General features: G+C 40.0%; 1 long non-coding RNA gene across 1 annotated transcript; it reads right to left on the bottom strand.

The window, feature by feature from the left end:
- Positions 1–4,164: 4,164 nt before the first annotated feature.
- On the bottom strand, positions 4,165–4,579 carry LOC129762713 (uncharacterized). The gene is made up of 2 exons (XR_008740700.1): positions 4,330–4,579; positions 4,165–4,270 (listed from the first exon to the last, which is right to left on the bottom strand). It is a non-coding gene; the product is annotated as an uncharacterized LOC129762713 (long non-coding RNA).
- Positions 4,580–16,295: the final 11,716 nt, after the last annotated feature.

Here is a 16,295-nt window from a genome sequence, read left to right as displayed (position 1 = left end):
AGGCAAACTAGAGGGGAATGAACTCTCTGAGCTCTAAACTTTCGGCGACTGAGCAATAATCGATTGCGTACGCATACAATATTGGATACGGAAATATCCTACTGATGGGGAAGGATAATCTTCAGAAGCTTTCCTGCTAATTACACTTGGTTGAAAAATTACAAAATCAAATGTATTTGATCGCTGTGTTATATGGATAGAAAACATTAAAATAAACTCTTTCACATGAATGTATTTTTAAACTCCCAGATGAACTGGCAGATTATTTTCAGTAACGATTAGATATTTCCACATTTTCCTCGATACTGGAAGCCCACCAGTGGTTAATGCTAACTCGATAACCATCTGTTAATAGCACTTGATTGAAACATATTTGGTCACAGTGTTACATTGATAGAAAACATTCAAATAAACTCTTTCACATGAATGTATTTTTAAATTCCCAGGGGAACTGGCAGATTATTTTCAGTAACGATTAGATATTTCCTCGATACTGGAAGCCCACCAGTGGTTAATGCTAACTCGATAACCATCTGTTAATAGCACTTGATTGAAACATATTTGGTCACAGTGTTACATTGATAGAAAACATTCAAATAAACTCTTTCACATGAATGTATTTTTAAATTCCCAGAGGAACTGGCAGATTATTTTTCAGCAATGATTAGATCTTTCCGGAAATTTCTCGATGCTGAATGGCATCCAAACGGAAAGAATTCTGCGCGTGTATGTGTCGATCCTTTGCCGTCCACCTCCTCCAGCACGTTAGGCAACGATGTTGTCTTGTCGATGTCCTCACGAAAAATGAATGTGTCTCACCACCAGAATATCGCTTAAGTATGCTTTTTGTGTGTGATTGAATCGAGAGAAGGTGTGGTTTACGATGGCAATTTGGAAGGCAAACTAGAGGGGAATGAACTCTCTGAGCTCTAAACTTTCGGCGACTGAGCAATAATCGATTGCGTACGCATACAATATTGGATACGGAAATATCCTACTGATGGGGAAGGATAATCTTCAGAAGCTTTCCTGCTAATTACACTTGGTTGAAAAATTACAAAATCAAATGTATTTGATCGCTGTGTTATATGGTTAGAAAACATTAAAATAAACTCTTTCACATGAATGTATTTTTAAATTCCCAGATGAACTGGCAGATTATTTTCAGTAACGGTTAGATATTTTCACATTTTCCTCGATACTGGAAGCCCACCAGTGGTTAATGCTAACTCGATAACCATCTGTTAATAGCACTTGATTGAAACATATTTGGTCACAGTGTTACATGGATAGAAAACATTCAAATAAACTCTTTCACATGAATATATTTTTAAATTCCCAGGGGAACTGGCAGATTATTTTCAGTAACGATTAGATATTTCCTCGATACTGGAAGCCCACCAGTGGTTAATGCTAACTCGATAACCATCTGTTAATAGCACTTGATTGAAACATATTTGGTCACAGTGTTACATTGATAGAAAACATTCAAATAAACTCTTTCACATGAATGTATTTTTAAATTCCCAGAGGAACTGGCAGATTATTTTTCAGCAATGATTAGATCTTTCCGGAACTTTCTCGATGCTGAATGGCATCCAAACGGAAAGAATTCTGCGCGTGTATGTGTCGATCCTTCGCCGTCCACCTCCTCCAGCACGTTAGGCAACGATGTTGTCTTGTCGATGTCCTCACAAAAAATGAATGTATCTCACCACCAGAATATCGCTTAAGTATGCTTTTTGTGTGTGATTGAATCGAGAGAAGGTGTGGTTTACGATGGCAATTTGGAAGGCAAACTAGAGGGGAATGAACTCTCTGAGCTCTAAACTTTCGGCGACTGAGCAATAATCGATTGCGTACGCATACAATATTGGATACGGAAATATCCTACTGATGGGGAAGGATAATCTTCAGAAGCTTCCCTGCTAATTACACTTGGTTGAAAAATTACAAAATCAAATGTATTTGATCGCTGTGTTATATGGTTAGAAAACATTAAAATAAACTCTTTCACATGAATGTATTTTTAAATTCCCAGATGAATTGGCAGATTATTTTCAGTAACGATTAGATATTTCCACGTTTTCCTCGATACTGGAAGCCCACCAGTGGTTGATGCTAACTCGATAACCATCTGTTAATAGCACTTGATTGAAACATATTTGGTCACAGTGTTACATGGATAGAAAACATTCAAATAAACTCTTTCACATGAATGAATTTTTAAATTCCCAGGGGAACTGGCAGATTATTTTCAGTAACGATTAGATATTTCCACATTTTCCTCGATACAAACGGAAAGAATTCTGCGCGTGTATGTGTCGATCCTTCGCCGTCCACCTCCTCCAGCACGTTAGGCGGCTCGCACACCGGAGCAATGAGCAACTAGCAACTGTCAACATGCAATAAGCAATATTATCACCAATGGATTTTTCCATTTAATCTTTGTTGATCTCGCACACCGACGCAATACGATATCGCTGTCGCCTTTACAGAGCAACACATGTCGCTAGCAACACGGCGTGTCGGTTGAATAGCAACTTATCGCTCATATTTTGACAAGTTTCGTACATTAAGGCGATTGTTTGCATAATGTCAGGGGTTTTTATTGCTCTGGTATGCGAAGAACAACAAAATATGTTTCCTGTTGCATATTGTGTACTGCAGTTTGCTAGTTGCTTATTGCTGCGGTGTGCGAGCCGCCTTAGGCAACGATGTTGTCTTGTCGATGTCCTCACGAAAAATGAATGTGTCTCACCACCAGAATATCGCTTAAGTATGCTTTTTGTGTGTGATTGAATCGAGAGAAGGTGTGGTTTACGATGGCAATTTGGAAGGCAAACTAGAGGGGAATGAACTCTCTGAGCTCGAAACTTTCGGCGACTGAGCAATAATCGATTGCGTACGCATACAATATTGGATACGGAAATATCCTACTGATGGGGAAGAATAATCTTCAGAAGCTTTCCTGCTAATTACACTTGGTTGAAAAATTACAAAATCAAATGTATTTGATCGCTGTGTTATATGGTTAGAAAACATTAAAATAAACTCTTTCACATGAATGTATTTTCAAATTCCCAGAGGAACTGGCAGATTATTTTCCAAAAATGATTAGATCTTTCCGGAACTTTCTCGATGCTGAATGGCATCCAAACGGAAAGAATTCCGCGCGTGTATGTGTGTGTAGCGATGTCTTCCCGGGGAACCGTTTGTGGCATCACTCTCCTCCTGGTGGATTCCCTTCTGGCCTAGGGCGCACAAACAGGCTCTTGGTGACACCGTTCATCCGCGCTTTCATGATAAACGAAGAGCTTCACCACAACAGCGACAACATGCTCCAATCGCTGTTCAATTAGAACTGAGTGGATTTCCGAGTGGCGCTCGCTTATATACCGATTGGTGATTTCAATAGCCTGTTTTGAAAGCAATTTTAAGACTATTGAAACAAGTTTTTGGATCAAAAAGTAACAAGTATAGAACGCGTAGACATTTTATCTTTTGAATGAAGTGTTTATCATACCATTTCGTTCAGTTGTTTAGGAGCTATTAACGCTCAAAATCTCGGTCTCCGGCGTAACGCTTTCGTTTTCGAAACTTTGATTTTACACCCCGGTATAGAAATGAAAGACGTAGTCCTACGTCAAAAGCAGTTAGCGTCTTGGTTGACAACTGCAAGAAAAACTCTAAATTTATTTAGATCACACGTAACAGCAGAATTATTGTCTGTCTATGAACAAGCGGTGATTAATAAAATAGATGGAAGAGCCCGAGACACAATATGTGTAAATGGTAACCCAGGTAACCACTAAGCACTAAGAAATGATCTTAAATCAGCACTGTATCCACATATAGAATACTGAATAAATGCTTATTACGCACTATAAACCAACATAGGGTGGATATAATGCTAAAAAGGCGAAATATAGGGCTCTTTAAAAGCTTCAGTTACAGCTTTAAATAAGCATTACTAATGCTTACTAAGGGCTCATTGAAAACGTCACTTGTGATGCCAGCCTGTCATAAGCATCCTTAATGCTTATATAAGGTTGCATGGAAACGTCAAGTTGTTTTTCTACCGTTTTTTTCTTTTCTAGGAAAACGCCTTCGAATCAATTGGGACCCGACAGAAAAACAAAGAAAAAAAAATACCCATATATATACAGTATGTGGGTCAACACAGATTTATTGCAATTCTTTTTATGGATGTTAATTAGGTTTCTGTTATATTATTTCAGGTTTCTTTGTTATTTAGATTTGCGGCATACTGTTGGGAATGAGAAATAATTATATTATAATTATATTATATTATGCTATGGCAATTACCTTATGAGATTCGAACCGGGGTACTTCTCCAACATGTGTGTTTCTCTGTTGTGCATTTGCTATCTGGACCACTGTTGAAATATATAAATGAATTGAAAATTGTCCTATTTAAACAACCGCTCAGATATCTGCTCACAAAGATCATATATGAGCGGTTCTGGAAATGAACAAGACAAACCTATCGCAATTCAATAATAATTGGAAGGGTAAAAATTTTCTGGTCTGTTCTACACGACGTCGGTTGTTATTGATCGCATCACTCGTACGCGTTTGACGTTTCCAAAAATCAAAACAAAATACGTGTTCGGTCTGTTCCCCACTTGTAATCGATTTGTCCTTGTCGTTTTGAATGATTAACAGGTAAGTTGATTTTAACTAATTGTAATCATGTTTCGAAAGTCAAACTAATCAATATATGAGTTGCAGAAAACATGTCCGAAAACTCGTTTAGACGTCCGAACATTCCTATCTGTGTTGCCTTCGTTGTGGATATTAAAAAACGGATGGAGATCCTATGGACCGGACGATTCATATAATGACGATAACGGCAATGATCTGTGCTTTTGGCCAAAAGGTGTTTCCGGCTACCGTCTGCTCGAAAAATCGAAGAAAAGGCCCCACCATCAAACCAGATCTAAAAGTGTTGCGCGCTTTTCGGCGCAAGATCAAATGAAATTCCGATACGGAAGAAATAAGACCAGCCTCAACGGCACAATGTATCCCATAGCTTTATATTTTCTTGTTTGATGGCAAAGTGTGTAAAAACATAGTCTCTTCATAAATAACTACTGCAACTAAGAAAGGTCAACAATATTATTGTTGATGCATATATTCAAAGGTTCATCTAATTCCGAAAAGCCAATCGGAGACAATTTTCTATGAAGCAATTAAACATCACTTATGGTTTTATGCGCTTCTAACTATAAAATTTACCTAGACCTTGATGTCAATATTGTCCGTCTTCAATATAAGAAACACTACAATTTTTCCTAGGAGTGCGGAGCAATCGTCTCGGGTTTTCCGGAAGCGTTTGTTCATAGACTTTTTTTCTCAAATGTGATTTCAGAGCTTGATACGATATATTGAACTGTACACTCCAGTTACACCAGAATGAAGCTAGATTTTCCTCAGAACTACTCCGATCAATAGATTCCTCCGGAAAGGTTTTGGAAGTCCTCTCTTCTTCGGAATCTTTATCGGGACCGTAACCTTCACAAGAATTACACAGAGATGCAGTCTGAGAATTTACGGGATCAGGAGAATCATCATGCGCAGATGTCATTGGCCGTTCAGAATCTTGAAACACTAGAAGACTGGACTCTGGCTCTTCCAAGTGATTTTCTCGTTCAACTTCGAATTTCCACATGTTTTGTTTACTTGGAGACATCCACTTGCAGCTAGATGCCCAATACCAATTGTATCAATGTTTCATCCTAATGCTTGTAAGCATTATATGGTAGCACTAAATACGCATATAGGGATTTCTTTAATGCTTATTTTCATTAATGTTTATACGCATTATTAATGTTGATATAACGCCTATAAGCATCAAAAAAGCAGATATACTGCCATTTGGCATTAGAAATGCTGAATTAGTGCTATAACAGAGCTATGAATTAATGCTTATGGTTACCTGGGAACCCATCAACATTCGAAGAAGTAGCAGAAGTTTTACAAAATGTATACGGTGATCACAATAATATTGCCACCTATCAAACGCAACTTTGGTCTCTAAAAATGACTGACTCTCTTCACATATACTATAAACGTACAAGAGAAATCATGATTAACATGAAATCTCTAGCGAAGCAAAATGAAATCTACTCCAACCACTGGGAGGCAATCAATCATTTTCTAGAACAGGAATGCCTAGCTGCATTTATAAACGGACTTAGCAAACCTTACTTCGGTTATGCGCAAACAGCCCAACCTAGTGATTTAGAAGCAGCATACGCTTTCTTGACTCGATTCCAAAATGCCGAGAAAACTAAAACTCAAACAAATTCAGGTTTCGAGCAACATCCTCAATCTAATAAAAAGCATTTTGAAAAACCACTCAACAAATCAATTGACAACAGACCGACACAATTTGTATCACGACAGAATCCACCTTCTGACAGACAAAAGGTAGAACCTATGGAAATTGATCCATCATTGAGATCAAAACAGAACAGAATATACAATCACGATGCAGAAGATGAATCTGAAAAACCATTTGAAGATCATTCTGAGGACGAACATGAATATGAATACGAAAATGAAGCGGAGACAAATTTTCAAATTTCCCCAGGTACTCTCTGTGGAGCTTCCGATATTCACTGCAAGGGTTCCTCAATGCCGGTAGTATAAGCCTACAGTGAAATCACCCGATACAGAGAGGAAATATTAAGTGTGGCTTACCTATTCGACCGTTGTCTGCTGAAGGAGGAAATGATGTGACATGTGTGCTACTACTGCTGCTATGATATAACACCAACATCACTGTCATACTGTCAGCTGCGAGGGGTAGGACATTGTGCATTTAATCTCTCTTCTACGCACCTCACATCTTCCTTCTTCCTTCTTCTTTTTGTGTTGTTTTCCTTTTTTTTATCTTTTGTCTGTCATTCCATTTCTTTTTTTTTTTTCAATCTACGATACGAAATACTCAAAAAAATGTTATAAAAACAGGAAGTGGGTTATATCTATGGTATAACCGCAAGGGTGACGTAGGACTATCGTTGATTTAGAGATCATTTGTTTGAAGTTGAATCTAAATCCATCCTGAATGAATGAATAAATAAATATTTGGGTGACTTCAAAAACGAGAGTGTTACGTTGGAGACTCAAGGTTTTATGCATCCAATATTGGATACAAAAAACCTTGTTCTGAAGAATAATCTTCAGAAGCTTTCCTGCTAACTGCACTTGATTGACAAATCACAAAACCAAATGTATGTGGTCGCAGTATTATATTGATAGAAAACATTAAAATAAACTCGCTTGAATGTAATTTTCAATTCCAAGGGGAACTGGCAGATTATTTTTCAGCAACGATCATTTTTTCCAGGTTTCCTCTCGATAACCAGCAAACGAAAAGAGTGGCGCGCGTGTATGTGTGTGTGTGGCGGCTGCTTCTATGTCTTCCCGAGGAACAGTATTTCCATGCTGATACTCTCTTGGTCACGAGAGTATCAGCATCGGCTTTTCTGCGCTCCCTCACAGTTAAAACAAACTGATTGCATTTCAGGTCAGGTCAGGCCAGGTAATGAATCCCTCGATCCCTCGCCGTTCAGCTCGTTCAGTAACGATGTTGTCTTGTCGATGTCCTCAGGCGTCGTGCACAAATTACGTAACGCTAAAAATCCGAATTTTGAACCACCTCTCCCCCCCCCCCCTTCGTAACGCAATTTCCTATCTCTAATAAACAGAAAGTAACGCAACATCTACCCCCTCCCTCCTTATCGCTTTACGTAATTTGTGCACGACGCCTCACGAAAAATGAATCGGTTTCACCACCAGAATATCATTTCAGTATGCTTTTCGTGTGTGATTGAATCGAGAGAAGGTGTGGTTTACGATGGCAATTTGGAAGGCAAACTAGAGGAGAATGAACTCTCTGAGTATGAAAATTTCGGCGACTGAGCAATAATCGATTGAAAATTATATAATTTTCGCGATACGAAACATTTTCCGTTTTTCATGTTATGCATCCAATATTGGATACAAAAATATCCTACTGATGGGAAAGAATAATCTTCAGAAGCTTTCCAGCTAATTACACTTGATTGAAAAATTACGAAATCAAATGTATTTGGTCGCTGTGTTCGCCATATAATTAGAAAACATTAAAATAAACTCTTTCGCATGGATGTATTCTTCAATTCCCAGGGAACTGGCAGATTATTTTTCAGCAACGATTAGATCTTTCCGGAATTTTCTCGATGCTGTATGGCATCCAAACGAAAGTTTGGCCTGCAAAAAACTTTTCTAAACTCTAATCCATCAAATTTGGAGCCCTGAAAAGGGCCGATGATTATATGCTAAGCTAATATAGCACCCTCTCCTTGGATTCGATGGGCCAGCTGAATGTCCTTGGGCATGATGTGACGCGTTTTGCGTGGATAGCACACAAATTTGTATCTTCGAATAAGTCTCCTGCAGCGTCATAACCGCGAAACTTTGGAAGCGCAAGTCGGTTTTGAAGTCCTGAGCAATTCCACGATCCAAAAGCTGCAAAGGTAGCTTGCGGATCAGCAATTCGGTCGACTTCCGATAGCGATGAATTTCAAGCAAAGTTCCCGGTCGATAGCGATGTGGCTTCTTCACCTATCCTGCGGCTGGTGCGCTTATCCGAGCTGCTTTCGTGTGCCTTACCACTGAAAGACTAACTATCTATCTGCTTGGTCCCAAACAAACGAGTCGTCACGGTGCGAGAGTAGAGTAAGAAATGAACGAAAGCACGGTAACGGTATTGAATTAAAGAGACTTTAAACTCAGAGAGTTCATTCGTCTCTTGCCCTTGAGGGCGGGAAATTTAACTGAAGGAAAACTAAGAAAAACTATTGCAAAATTCGTTATTCTCGCTCGACTCAGTCCTAGTAACCGCTATGGATGTATGTCGTATCGCCGCACCCTACACGGCTCTGGGGCCAAAAACACAACCAAACAATTGGAGCAGGGAAAAAGCCCATTTTAGTGTGCTTGAAGAGCTTGCTTCTAAAATGGGCGTAAAAACCTGCTCATCTTTTGCTGAAAAGAAAAGAACAGAAAAGGAAAATACTTTTAGTGTGTATTCATCTCGATATTATATTATTAAATTTTGTCGAATAAACCTATATCCTTTAAGAATTTTATGGTCCGGTCCTCTTCGATGTCGTCTCTTGCTAATGCAGTTCTGATGCTGTCTCCAACCTGAATTTTTTTTTCTAGAGATGTTAAAAACTGGGCAATTGATTAACAAATGCTCTACTGTGAGCCTTACATTGCACCATGTGCAGCGCGGTTGATTTGCGATCGAGTAATTATGTGTTAAGAGAGTATGCCCGATACGCAAGCGTGTCAGGCATACTTGAATGGGGCGCTTAGTACTGTCCATCCAAGGATGGGTGGTATTCTTTATCTTTCTTAGAAAGAAGTCATTAGAGGTGTTCCAATTTATATCCCAACACGATCGTAGGTTGTTATCAACCCATCTGATGATGTCTTCGGACGGGGGGATATCAGTCCATAGTTCAGAATTTCTTCCCTCTTTGGCAAGACGATCAGCTAATTCATTTCCTTGAATTCCGCAGTGTCCCGGGATCCAACAGAAAATGATGTCCTTTCCCTTGATTCCAGCTTCAATGCTTTGGGTCCAGGGGTGCTTATGTTCGCCACTCTGGAGTGCAAGCAGGGAGCTGTAGGAATCGGAGAAAATCACCGTTTTCGTGATATAGTGATATCGCAACGAGGAGGGCAGCTGTTTCTGCTGAGAAAATTGAACAAATGGATGGTAATTGGAATTTTATCTGAGCATTGTCGGAAAAGATGCCAAATCCTACTTTATCACCATCAACAGATCCATCTGTGAAGATTTTGTGATGGAAGGGGAACTGTTTATGTATGTGATTGTTGAAGATAGCTGTGACTATACTGTTGGCTTCACCAGCTTTAACAGAGTTTTTAATAGTCCAGTCAAATTTTGGTCCTTGGTCGTACCATGGTCGAGGGCCTTCTCTAGTTAGAGGAGCGGCTCCCGGGAGAGTGATATTGCAAATGTCTTGAAGCCATTTGCTAGCTCTCGTGGTGGTTGATGTGAGATTTGGATATCTCTGTGAGATTCGGATGGCTCGATTGGCCAAGGCTCTGGTGATGAACATTTCGAAGGGAACTTGGCCAGCCTCCGCAAGCAAAGCTTTTATTGGGCTGGACTTACAGGCTCCTGAGGCATATCTGATTACGCTATGGTAGCAAGGTTTTAAATGATCAATTGATTTCCAGGATGCACTGCTGAAGAGTTCAATCCCGTATAGCATTTTTGTGAAGACGATACTTCTACCGATTTTATAAATGGTTTTACGCGCGCTTAAGCGGCTGCGACCACTTATTACCATCGTTAACCGGATACGGCTTTTGATATCTGCTTTTGTCTTTTTGATGTGGTCTGTGAATGAAAGATTTTTATCTATTATAACACCTAGAATTCGAGCTGATTTAACTCGTTTCATAAGTGCACCATTAATTATGCATGGTTTAATTTTTTTCTTGTGACCTTTTAGACTGCAGCAATGAAGTATATTGGATTTTTGTGCTGAAATTTTGAAACCAATTGAATCTGCCCAGCTGCTGATAGCAGAGATTCCTATCTGGAGTCTTCTGCGTGCAAGTTCAGTGAATGATGCTCGGGCCATAAGCAGTATATCGTCAGCATATGCCAGTATTTCGATGTTTGGTGGAATAACATCGAAAACTGATTGCATTGCTATTAAGAAGAGAGTTTCCGAAAGAACAGAGCCCTGTGGTACTCCGTTTTCTTGAACTCGGCTTTCAGATATTGACCCTCCGAAGAAAACTTGAAAACTTCGGTTGAGGAGGAAACTTTGAATGATTTCGAAGAGGTAACCTTCGAATCCCCATTGGTGGAGTTGATCTATGATATTATGCTTCCAGGTGGTATCGAATGCTTTGGAAAGATCAAGCAAAGCAAGTTCATTGTGTTGTCTCTTCTGTGTGGAGTCATGAAGAAATTGGTTGAGATGGCAGAAATATGTACTTGTGCCTTTTCCTCGACGGTAAGCATGTTGTCTGGGGTCTAGTAGTTGTTGTTCTTCGAGGGTTGTTATCAGTCTTCGGTTAATCATCCTTTCAAAAAGTTTCCCTAAGCAGCTGAGGAGCGTGATAGGGCGATAGCTATTCACATCACGTTTGTCCTCCTTTGCTTTGGGGATCGGGATTACCATGCCAGCTTTCCATGAATCTGGAAAGTATCTGTTTGTCCAGCACTCGTTGAAAATTTGCAAAAGCAGGGTTTTCGCATGGTGGGGCAGGTGTCTTATCATCGGGTATTCGATATTATCCGGGCCGGCTGACTTACCTTTGGACCTTTTAAGGGCCCAGAGCAGCTCGTCCATGGAGAAAGGTTTGTTGTATTCGTGCTGTTGACCTGTAGCAGAGGGAAACACTTCTAGTTCTGCTTTGGCTTTGATATTCTTAAAGGCATTGGTGTAATTCGAAGTGGATGAAGATTTGGCGAAATGATCTGCCAGATGTTCGGCTATGGTACCAGGGTCTTCAGTAGTAATACCGTTGATCTCAATGGAATAGCAGTTAGAAGCTTTCTTGCCACTGAGAGCGTTGACCTTGTTCCATAGTTCTTTTGAAGATGTTGAAGGATTAAATTCATCAAGAAATTCAGTCCAGCTTTGGGTTTTTGCTTCGGCTATTGCTTTTCTGGCTTTAGCTCCAGCTTCCTGAAAATTGGATAAAGCAATCCTTTTGCTGTTGTTTCCATCTGGAAGACGTCTGAGAAGACGAAGCAGTTTTCTTCTTTTTTTGATGGCAAGTGCTACTTCGTTATTCCACCAGGGGACAGCCTTACGACCGGGGTTCCCACTTGTTCTGTAGATATTTACTTCTGCAGCGGAGAGAATGGCTTGAGTAAAGTCATCAACAGAGTAGCTTATGTGTGCTTGAAGTAAGCTGTCAATTGTAGATTCGAAGCCTTCCCAGTTGGCTGATTGGTATTTCCATTTTCTGCGAAGAGTAATATTGGGATTCCTTGTTAATGTTCTGATGTGAATTGGGAAGTGATCACTTCCTCTGAGGTCATTGTCAACAAACCAATTTAGTCTGGGTGCCAGTTCCCAAGATGCGATCGTGAGATCGAGGGCAGACGTTGATCCAAAACGTGGATCGAGTCTGGTATGTTGATGATCGTTGATGATAATGAGGTTCAGTTTTTGGATGATTCTAAGAATCGTACGACCTCTTGCGTCACATTTTTTTCCTCCCCAGGAAGTATGGTGTGCGTTGAAGTCACCCATGATAATAAATGGGTGTGGTAATTGTTTGAAAGCATTTACCAAATCAACTTCAAAATCATTGATATTGTGCTGAAGGGATATGTATATTGAAGCAAGGGTTACCTGGAAAGGTCCCTCGAGTTGGACTGCACATATTTGTAGTGGTGATGTTATGGGGATCACAGTATGAGGAAGGTGACTTAGGACAGCGAGGCATGTTCCTCCTTGTTGGGAAGATAGTCCATCACAAAAATACCATTTGAATTTGCCTCCTAGGGCACTATTCATGTCTGTACCAGTCGGTACTTTAGTTTCTTGGAAAGCTAGGGTTAGTGGGAGATGTTTCTCTTCCGCTAACATTAATTTTATTTCGTTCATTGAACTGTAAACCCCACGCAAGTTCCATTGAATGGAAAGTTTGCGATTAGGGATAGGGTCTCGAGACGATGGTGTATGATTAGGTGGGGGATTGAATGTTAAGATTGGAAGGAGGGAAGTGGGCTGAGGTGTGGAGGATAAATTGGAGATTGGTGGAGTAGAATCAGTTGAAATTAGTTGTGGTTGGGTTTTTCACCCTTGGAATGTTTGAGTTTTAGTCTCGGATCATTTTTGGAAACATTAACAATTGGTTTGTTGGTAGTAGGATTGGGTTTGTGTTGGGTAGTAGGTGGATTGGATCCAATTGGTTGGGTTGAAGTGCTGGGTTGTGATAGGTAGTTCTGGTGGGATTGGGTCTTCTGTAGGGTTGGGGTCGATTTCTTACTTTTAGGTTTCTTCCTAGAAGATTCCTTCTCAATTGGTTGTTCATCTTCCGATGATTTGAATTCATCTGAAGTTGTTGTTTTCGAGATGATTTTTCTTTTGTTTGAGTAAGTTGATTCGATCTCCATTGGAGATTCAGAATCTTCCTCAGAGTCAATTGGTATGATGCTGGATCCCTGTTCAGATTTTTTATTGGCCTGAATAGAAACAGTCTTATTCGATTTAATAGGAGCTGACTTTGTTTGTGTACAGTTGCACTTGCATTGTTGGCATCCTGTGTTTTGGATATTGTCGAGCCGCTCTTTTAATTTACTAGCGAAGGAAGAACCATTATTGTTTTCACAAATGGATTTAGCTTCCTTGTAGGAGATTCCTTTATCAATCCTAACTCGCGTTATCTTGTCCTCGGCGATCCAAGCTGGGCACTTCCTGCTAGTGGAGGAGTGATTTTCCTTGCAGTTCACGCATGAGGCAGGTGCATTGCATTGAAACTTCTTCGCCTTGTCTTTATCGGTTTGGTTTAGTTCTGGGTGTGCTACACCACAGTTACGGCATAACTGTATTTTCTTCATACACTTCTTAAAAGTGTGTCCATAATTATAGCATCCGAAGCATTGCATCGGGCTTGGATAGTAGTTTCTGGTTGGTGCGCGAATGAAACCGAAGTTAATCGTTTCGGGAATGACTGTTCCGTTGATGGTTAGGATTAGGGTAGAAGTTGCTACCTTTTCCTTTTTAATTGTATCGTATCTAAATATTCTTTTGACACCGATAACTTTTTGCTCAGAGAGTTCAGTAAGAAGTTCATCCTCTGGCATGAAAACAACATCCCAGCAAGATACAACACACTTGCGTTGATTAAGAGTGGGATGAAAAATTATTTCAATTGGGGTCGAGTCTTCGAGTTAGCTCGTTAGTCATTCGGTGGTAAGGCACACGAAGTCAGCTCGGATAAGCGCACCAGTAGCAGGATAGGTGGAGAAGCCACATCGCTATCGACCGTGAACTTCGCATGAAATTCGTCGCTATCAGATATCGACCGAATTGCTGATCCGCAAGCTACCTTTGCAGCATTTGGTTCGTGGAATTGCTCAGGACTTCAAAACCGACTTGCGCTTCCAAAGTTCCGCGGTTATGACGCTGCAGGAGGCTTATTCGAAGATACCAATTTGTGTGCTATCCATGCAAAACGCGTCACATCATGCCCAAGGACATCCAGCTGGCCCATCGTATCCGAGGAGAGCGTGCTATATTAGCTTAGCATATAATCAACGGCCCTTTTCAGGGCTCCAAATTTGATGGATTAGAGTACAGAAAAGTTTTTTACAGGCCGAACTGAAAGGAGCATTTAGCGAAAATCGTGGTTTCGATAATAATTCGTTACCGATAGGTGCCATGGATATGGATTTCCTTATGAAGAATATGAAATACATGACATGATGTAGTGAATATATCCGAAGAAATCACTTTGGTGAAACTGCATTATAAAATTATTTGTGTACGAATGCCGCAATCGATAGTCGACTCTAATTTGCGCTGGGTAATTTCCTCGGAGGACTCGATTCCTCCTTTGAGCATTAATAATCTCTTTCTGACAAAACGATGTGGTATGAATCACATTATTTGAATGATAGAATGAAGAAGTTTTCTGCCAATTTCCTTCAACCTCCAAACGTATCTTTCTCCCGTTTGTCGTTTTCGCGTTCGCTAATCCTCTCTCACAACACCCATTTCTAGTTTGAGAAATTGTTGAGTAAACATTGTTTGCCAGTGCGCGTAGAGCGGGAATTCCTCAAGATTCATTGCACCTCTAATAAATTGCCGAAAGACGTGATCTTACGTTGATCGCACTTGATTGAAAAAATCCAAAACGAAATGTATTTGTTCGCAGCATTATATGAGTAGAAAGCAAATAATCGCTCGAAAATGACTTGATTTTCGCGATGTGAAACATTTTCCGTTTTTCATGTTATGCATCCAATATTGGATACGAAAATTTCCACTGATGGGGAAAAAAATATTCAGAAGCTTTCCTGTTAATTGCGATTGATTGAAAAATAACAAAACCAAATGTATTTGGTTGCAGTGTTATATGGATAGAAAACATTAAAATAAACTATTTCGCATGAATGTATTTTTCAATTCCCAGGGGAACTGGCAGATTATTCTTCAGCAACGATGATAGCAACGAGAATTCCGCGCGTGTATGTGTGTGTGTGTGTGGCGGCTGCTTCGATGTTTCAAGCGGAACCGTGGCATCACTCTCCTCCTGATGGATTCCCTTTTGGCCTTAGGTGCACAAACAGGCTCTTGGTGACACCGTTCATCAGCGCATTCATGATAAACGAAATTAGCTTCACAACAACAGCGACAACATGCTCCAATCGCTGTTCAATCATAACTGAGTGGGTTTACGAGCGCCGCTCGCTTATATACCGATTTTTGATTTCAATAGCCTGTTTTGAAAGCAATTTTAAGACTATTGAAACAAGTTTTTGGATGAAAAAGTAACAAGTATATGACGCGTAGACATTTTATCTTTCAAATGAAGTGTTTATCATACCATTTCGTTCAGTTGTTTAAGAGCTATTAACGCTCAAAATCTCGGTCTCCAGCGTAACGCTTTCGTTCTCGAAACTTTGGTTTTACACCCCGGTATAGAAATGAAAGACGTAGTCCTACGTCAAAAATATTCAGCTGCGTGAATTTCCTCTGATTACAGTCCTCACGGTCAATTTTGACCTGGATACTCTATCTATCACTAATACAGTTTGCCACATGTCCACATATTTTATAGGTTTGGAAATAAAAAAAAATGACGACAATCTGTCTAGGTGACATCTGTGTACTCAACACGCAGCGATAGAAACAAGTACTACACGCACTCAATAACAAACCAACTGTCAAAATTCATTAATATCATTAATATGTGCTTATCCCCGGTTCAATAGTGCCAAACCACCCTGGTTTTTCTTTTTTAGCATGACTTCCTCTGAAGAAGCTCTGGTGGTTAAGTGGGCAGCAGCATTATGTGGCTGTATTGCAGCCTGCAGCTCATCTTTGTAGTTGTTCCCGATTGACGATGCGGTTGACATTGCTTTATTAACAATTCTCATAAAATTTTCGACTAGCCCATTTTGTTGTGGGAAAAATGGTGTAGAGTATATTGTCTGAATTCCTCTTCCACGAAAAAACCTTTCAAATTCTTCACCATTGGTATCG

This window comes from Toxorhynchites rutilus, chromosome 1 (genome assembly GCF_029784135.1).
Source record: "Toxorhynchites rutilus septentrionalis strain SRP chromosome 1, ASM2978413v1, whole genome shotgun sequence".
Classification (NCBI taxonomy): domain Eukaryota; kingdom Metazoa; phylum Arthropoda; class Insecta; order Diptera; family Culicidae; genus Toxorhynchites; species Toxorhynchites rutilus.
The sequence above is the reverse complement of the archived record's forward strand: the minus strand, read 5'-3'. Positions and strand labels throughout refer to the sequence as shown.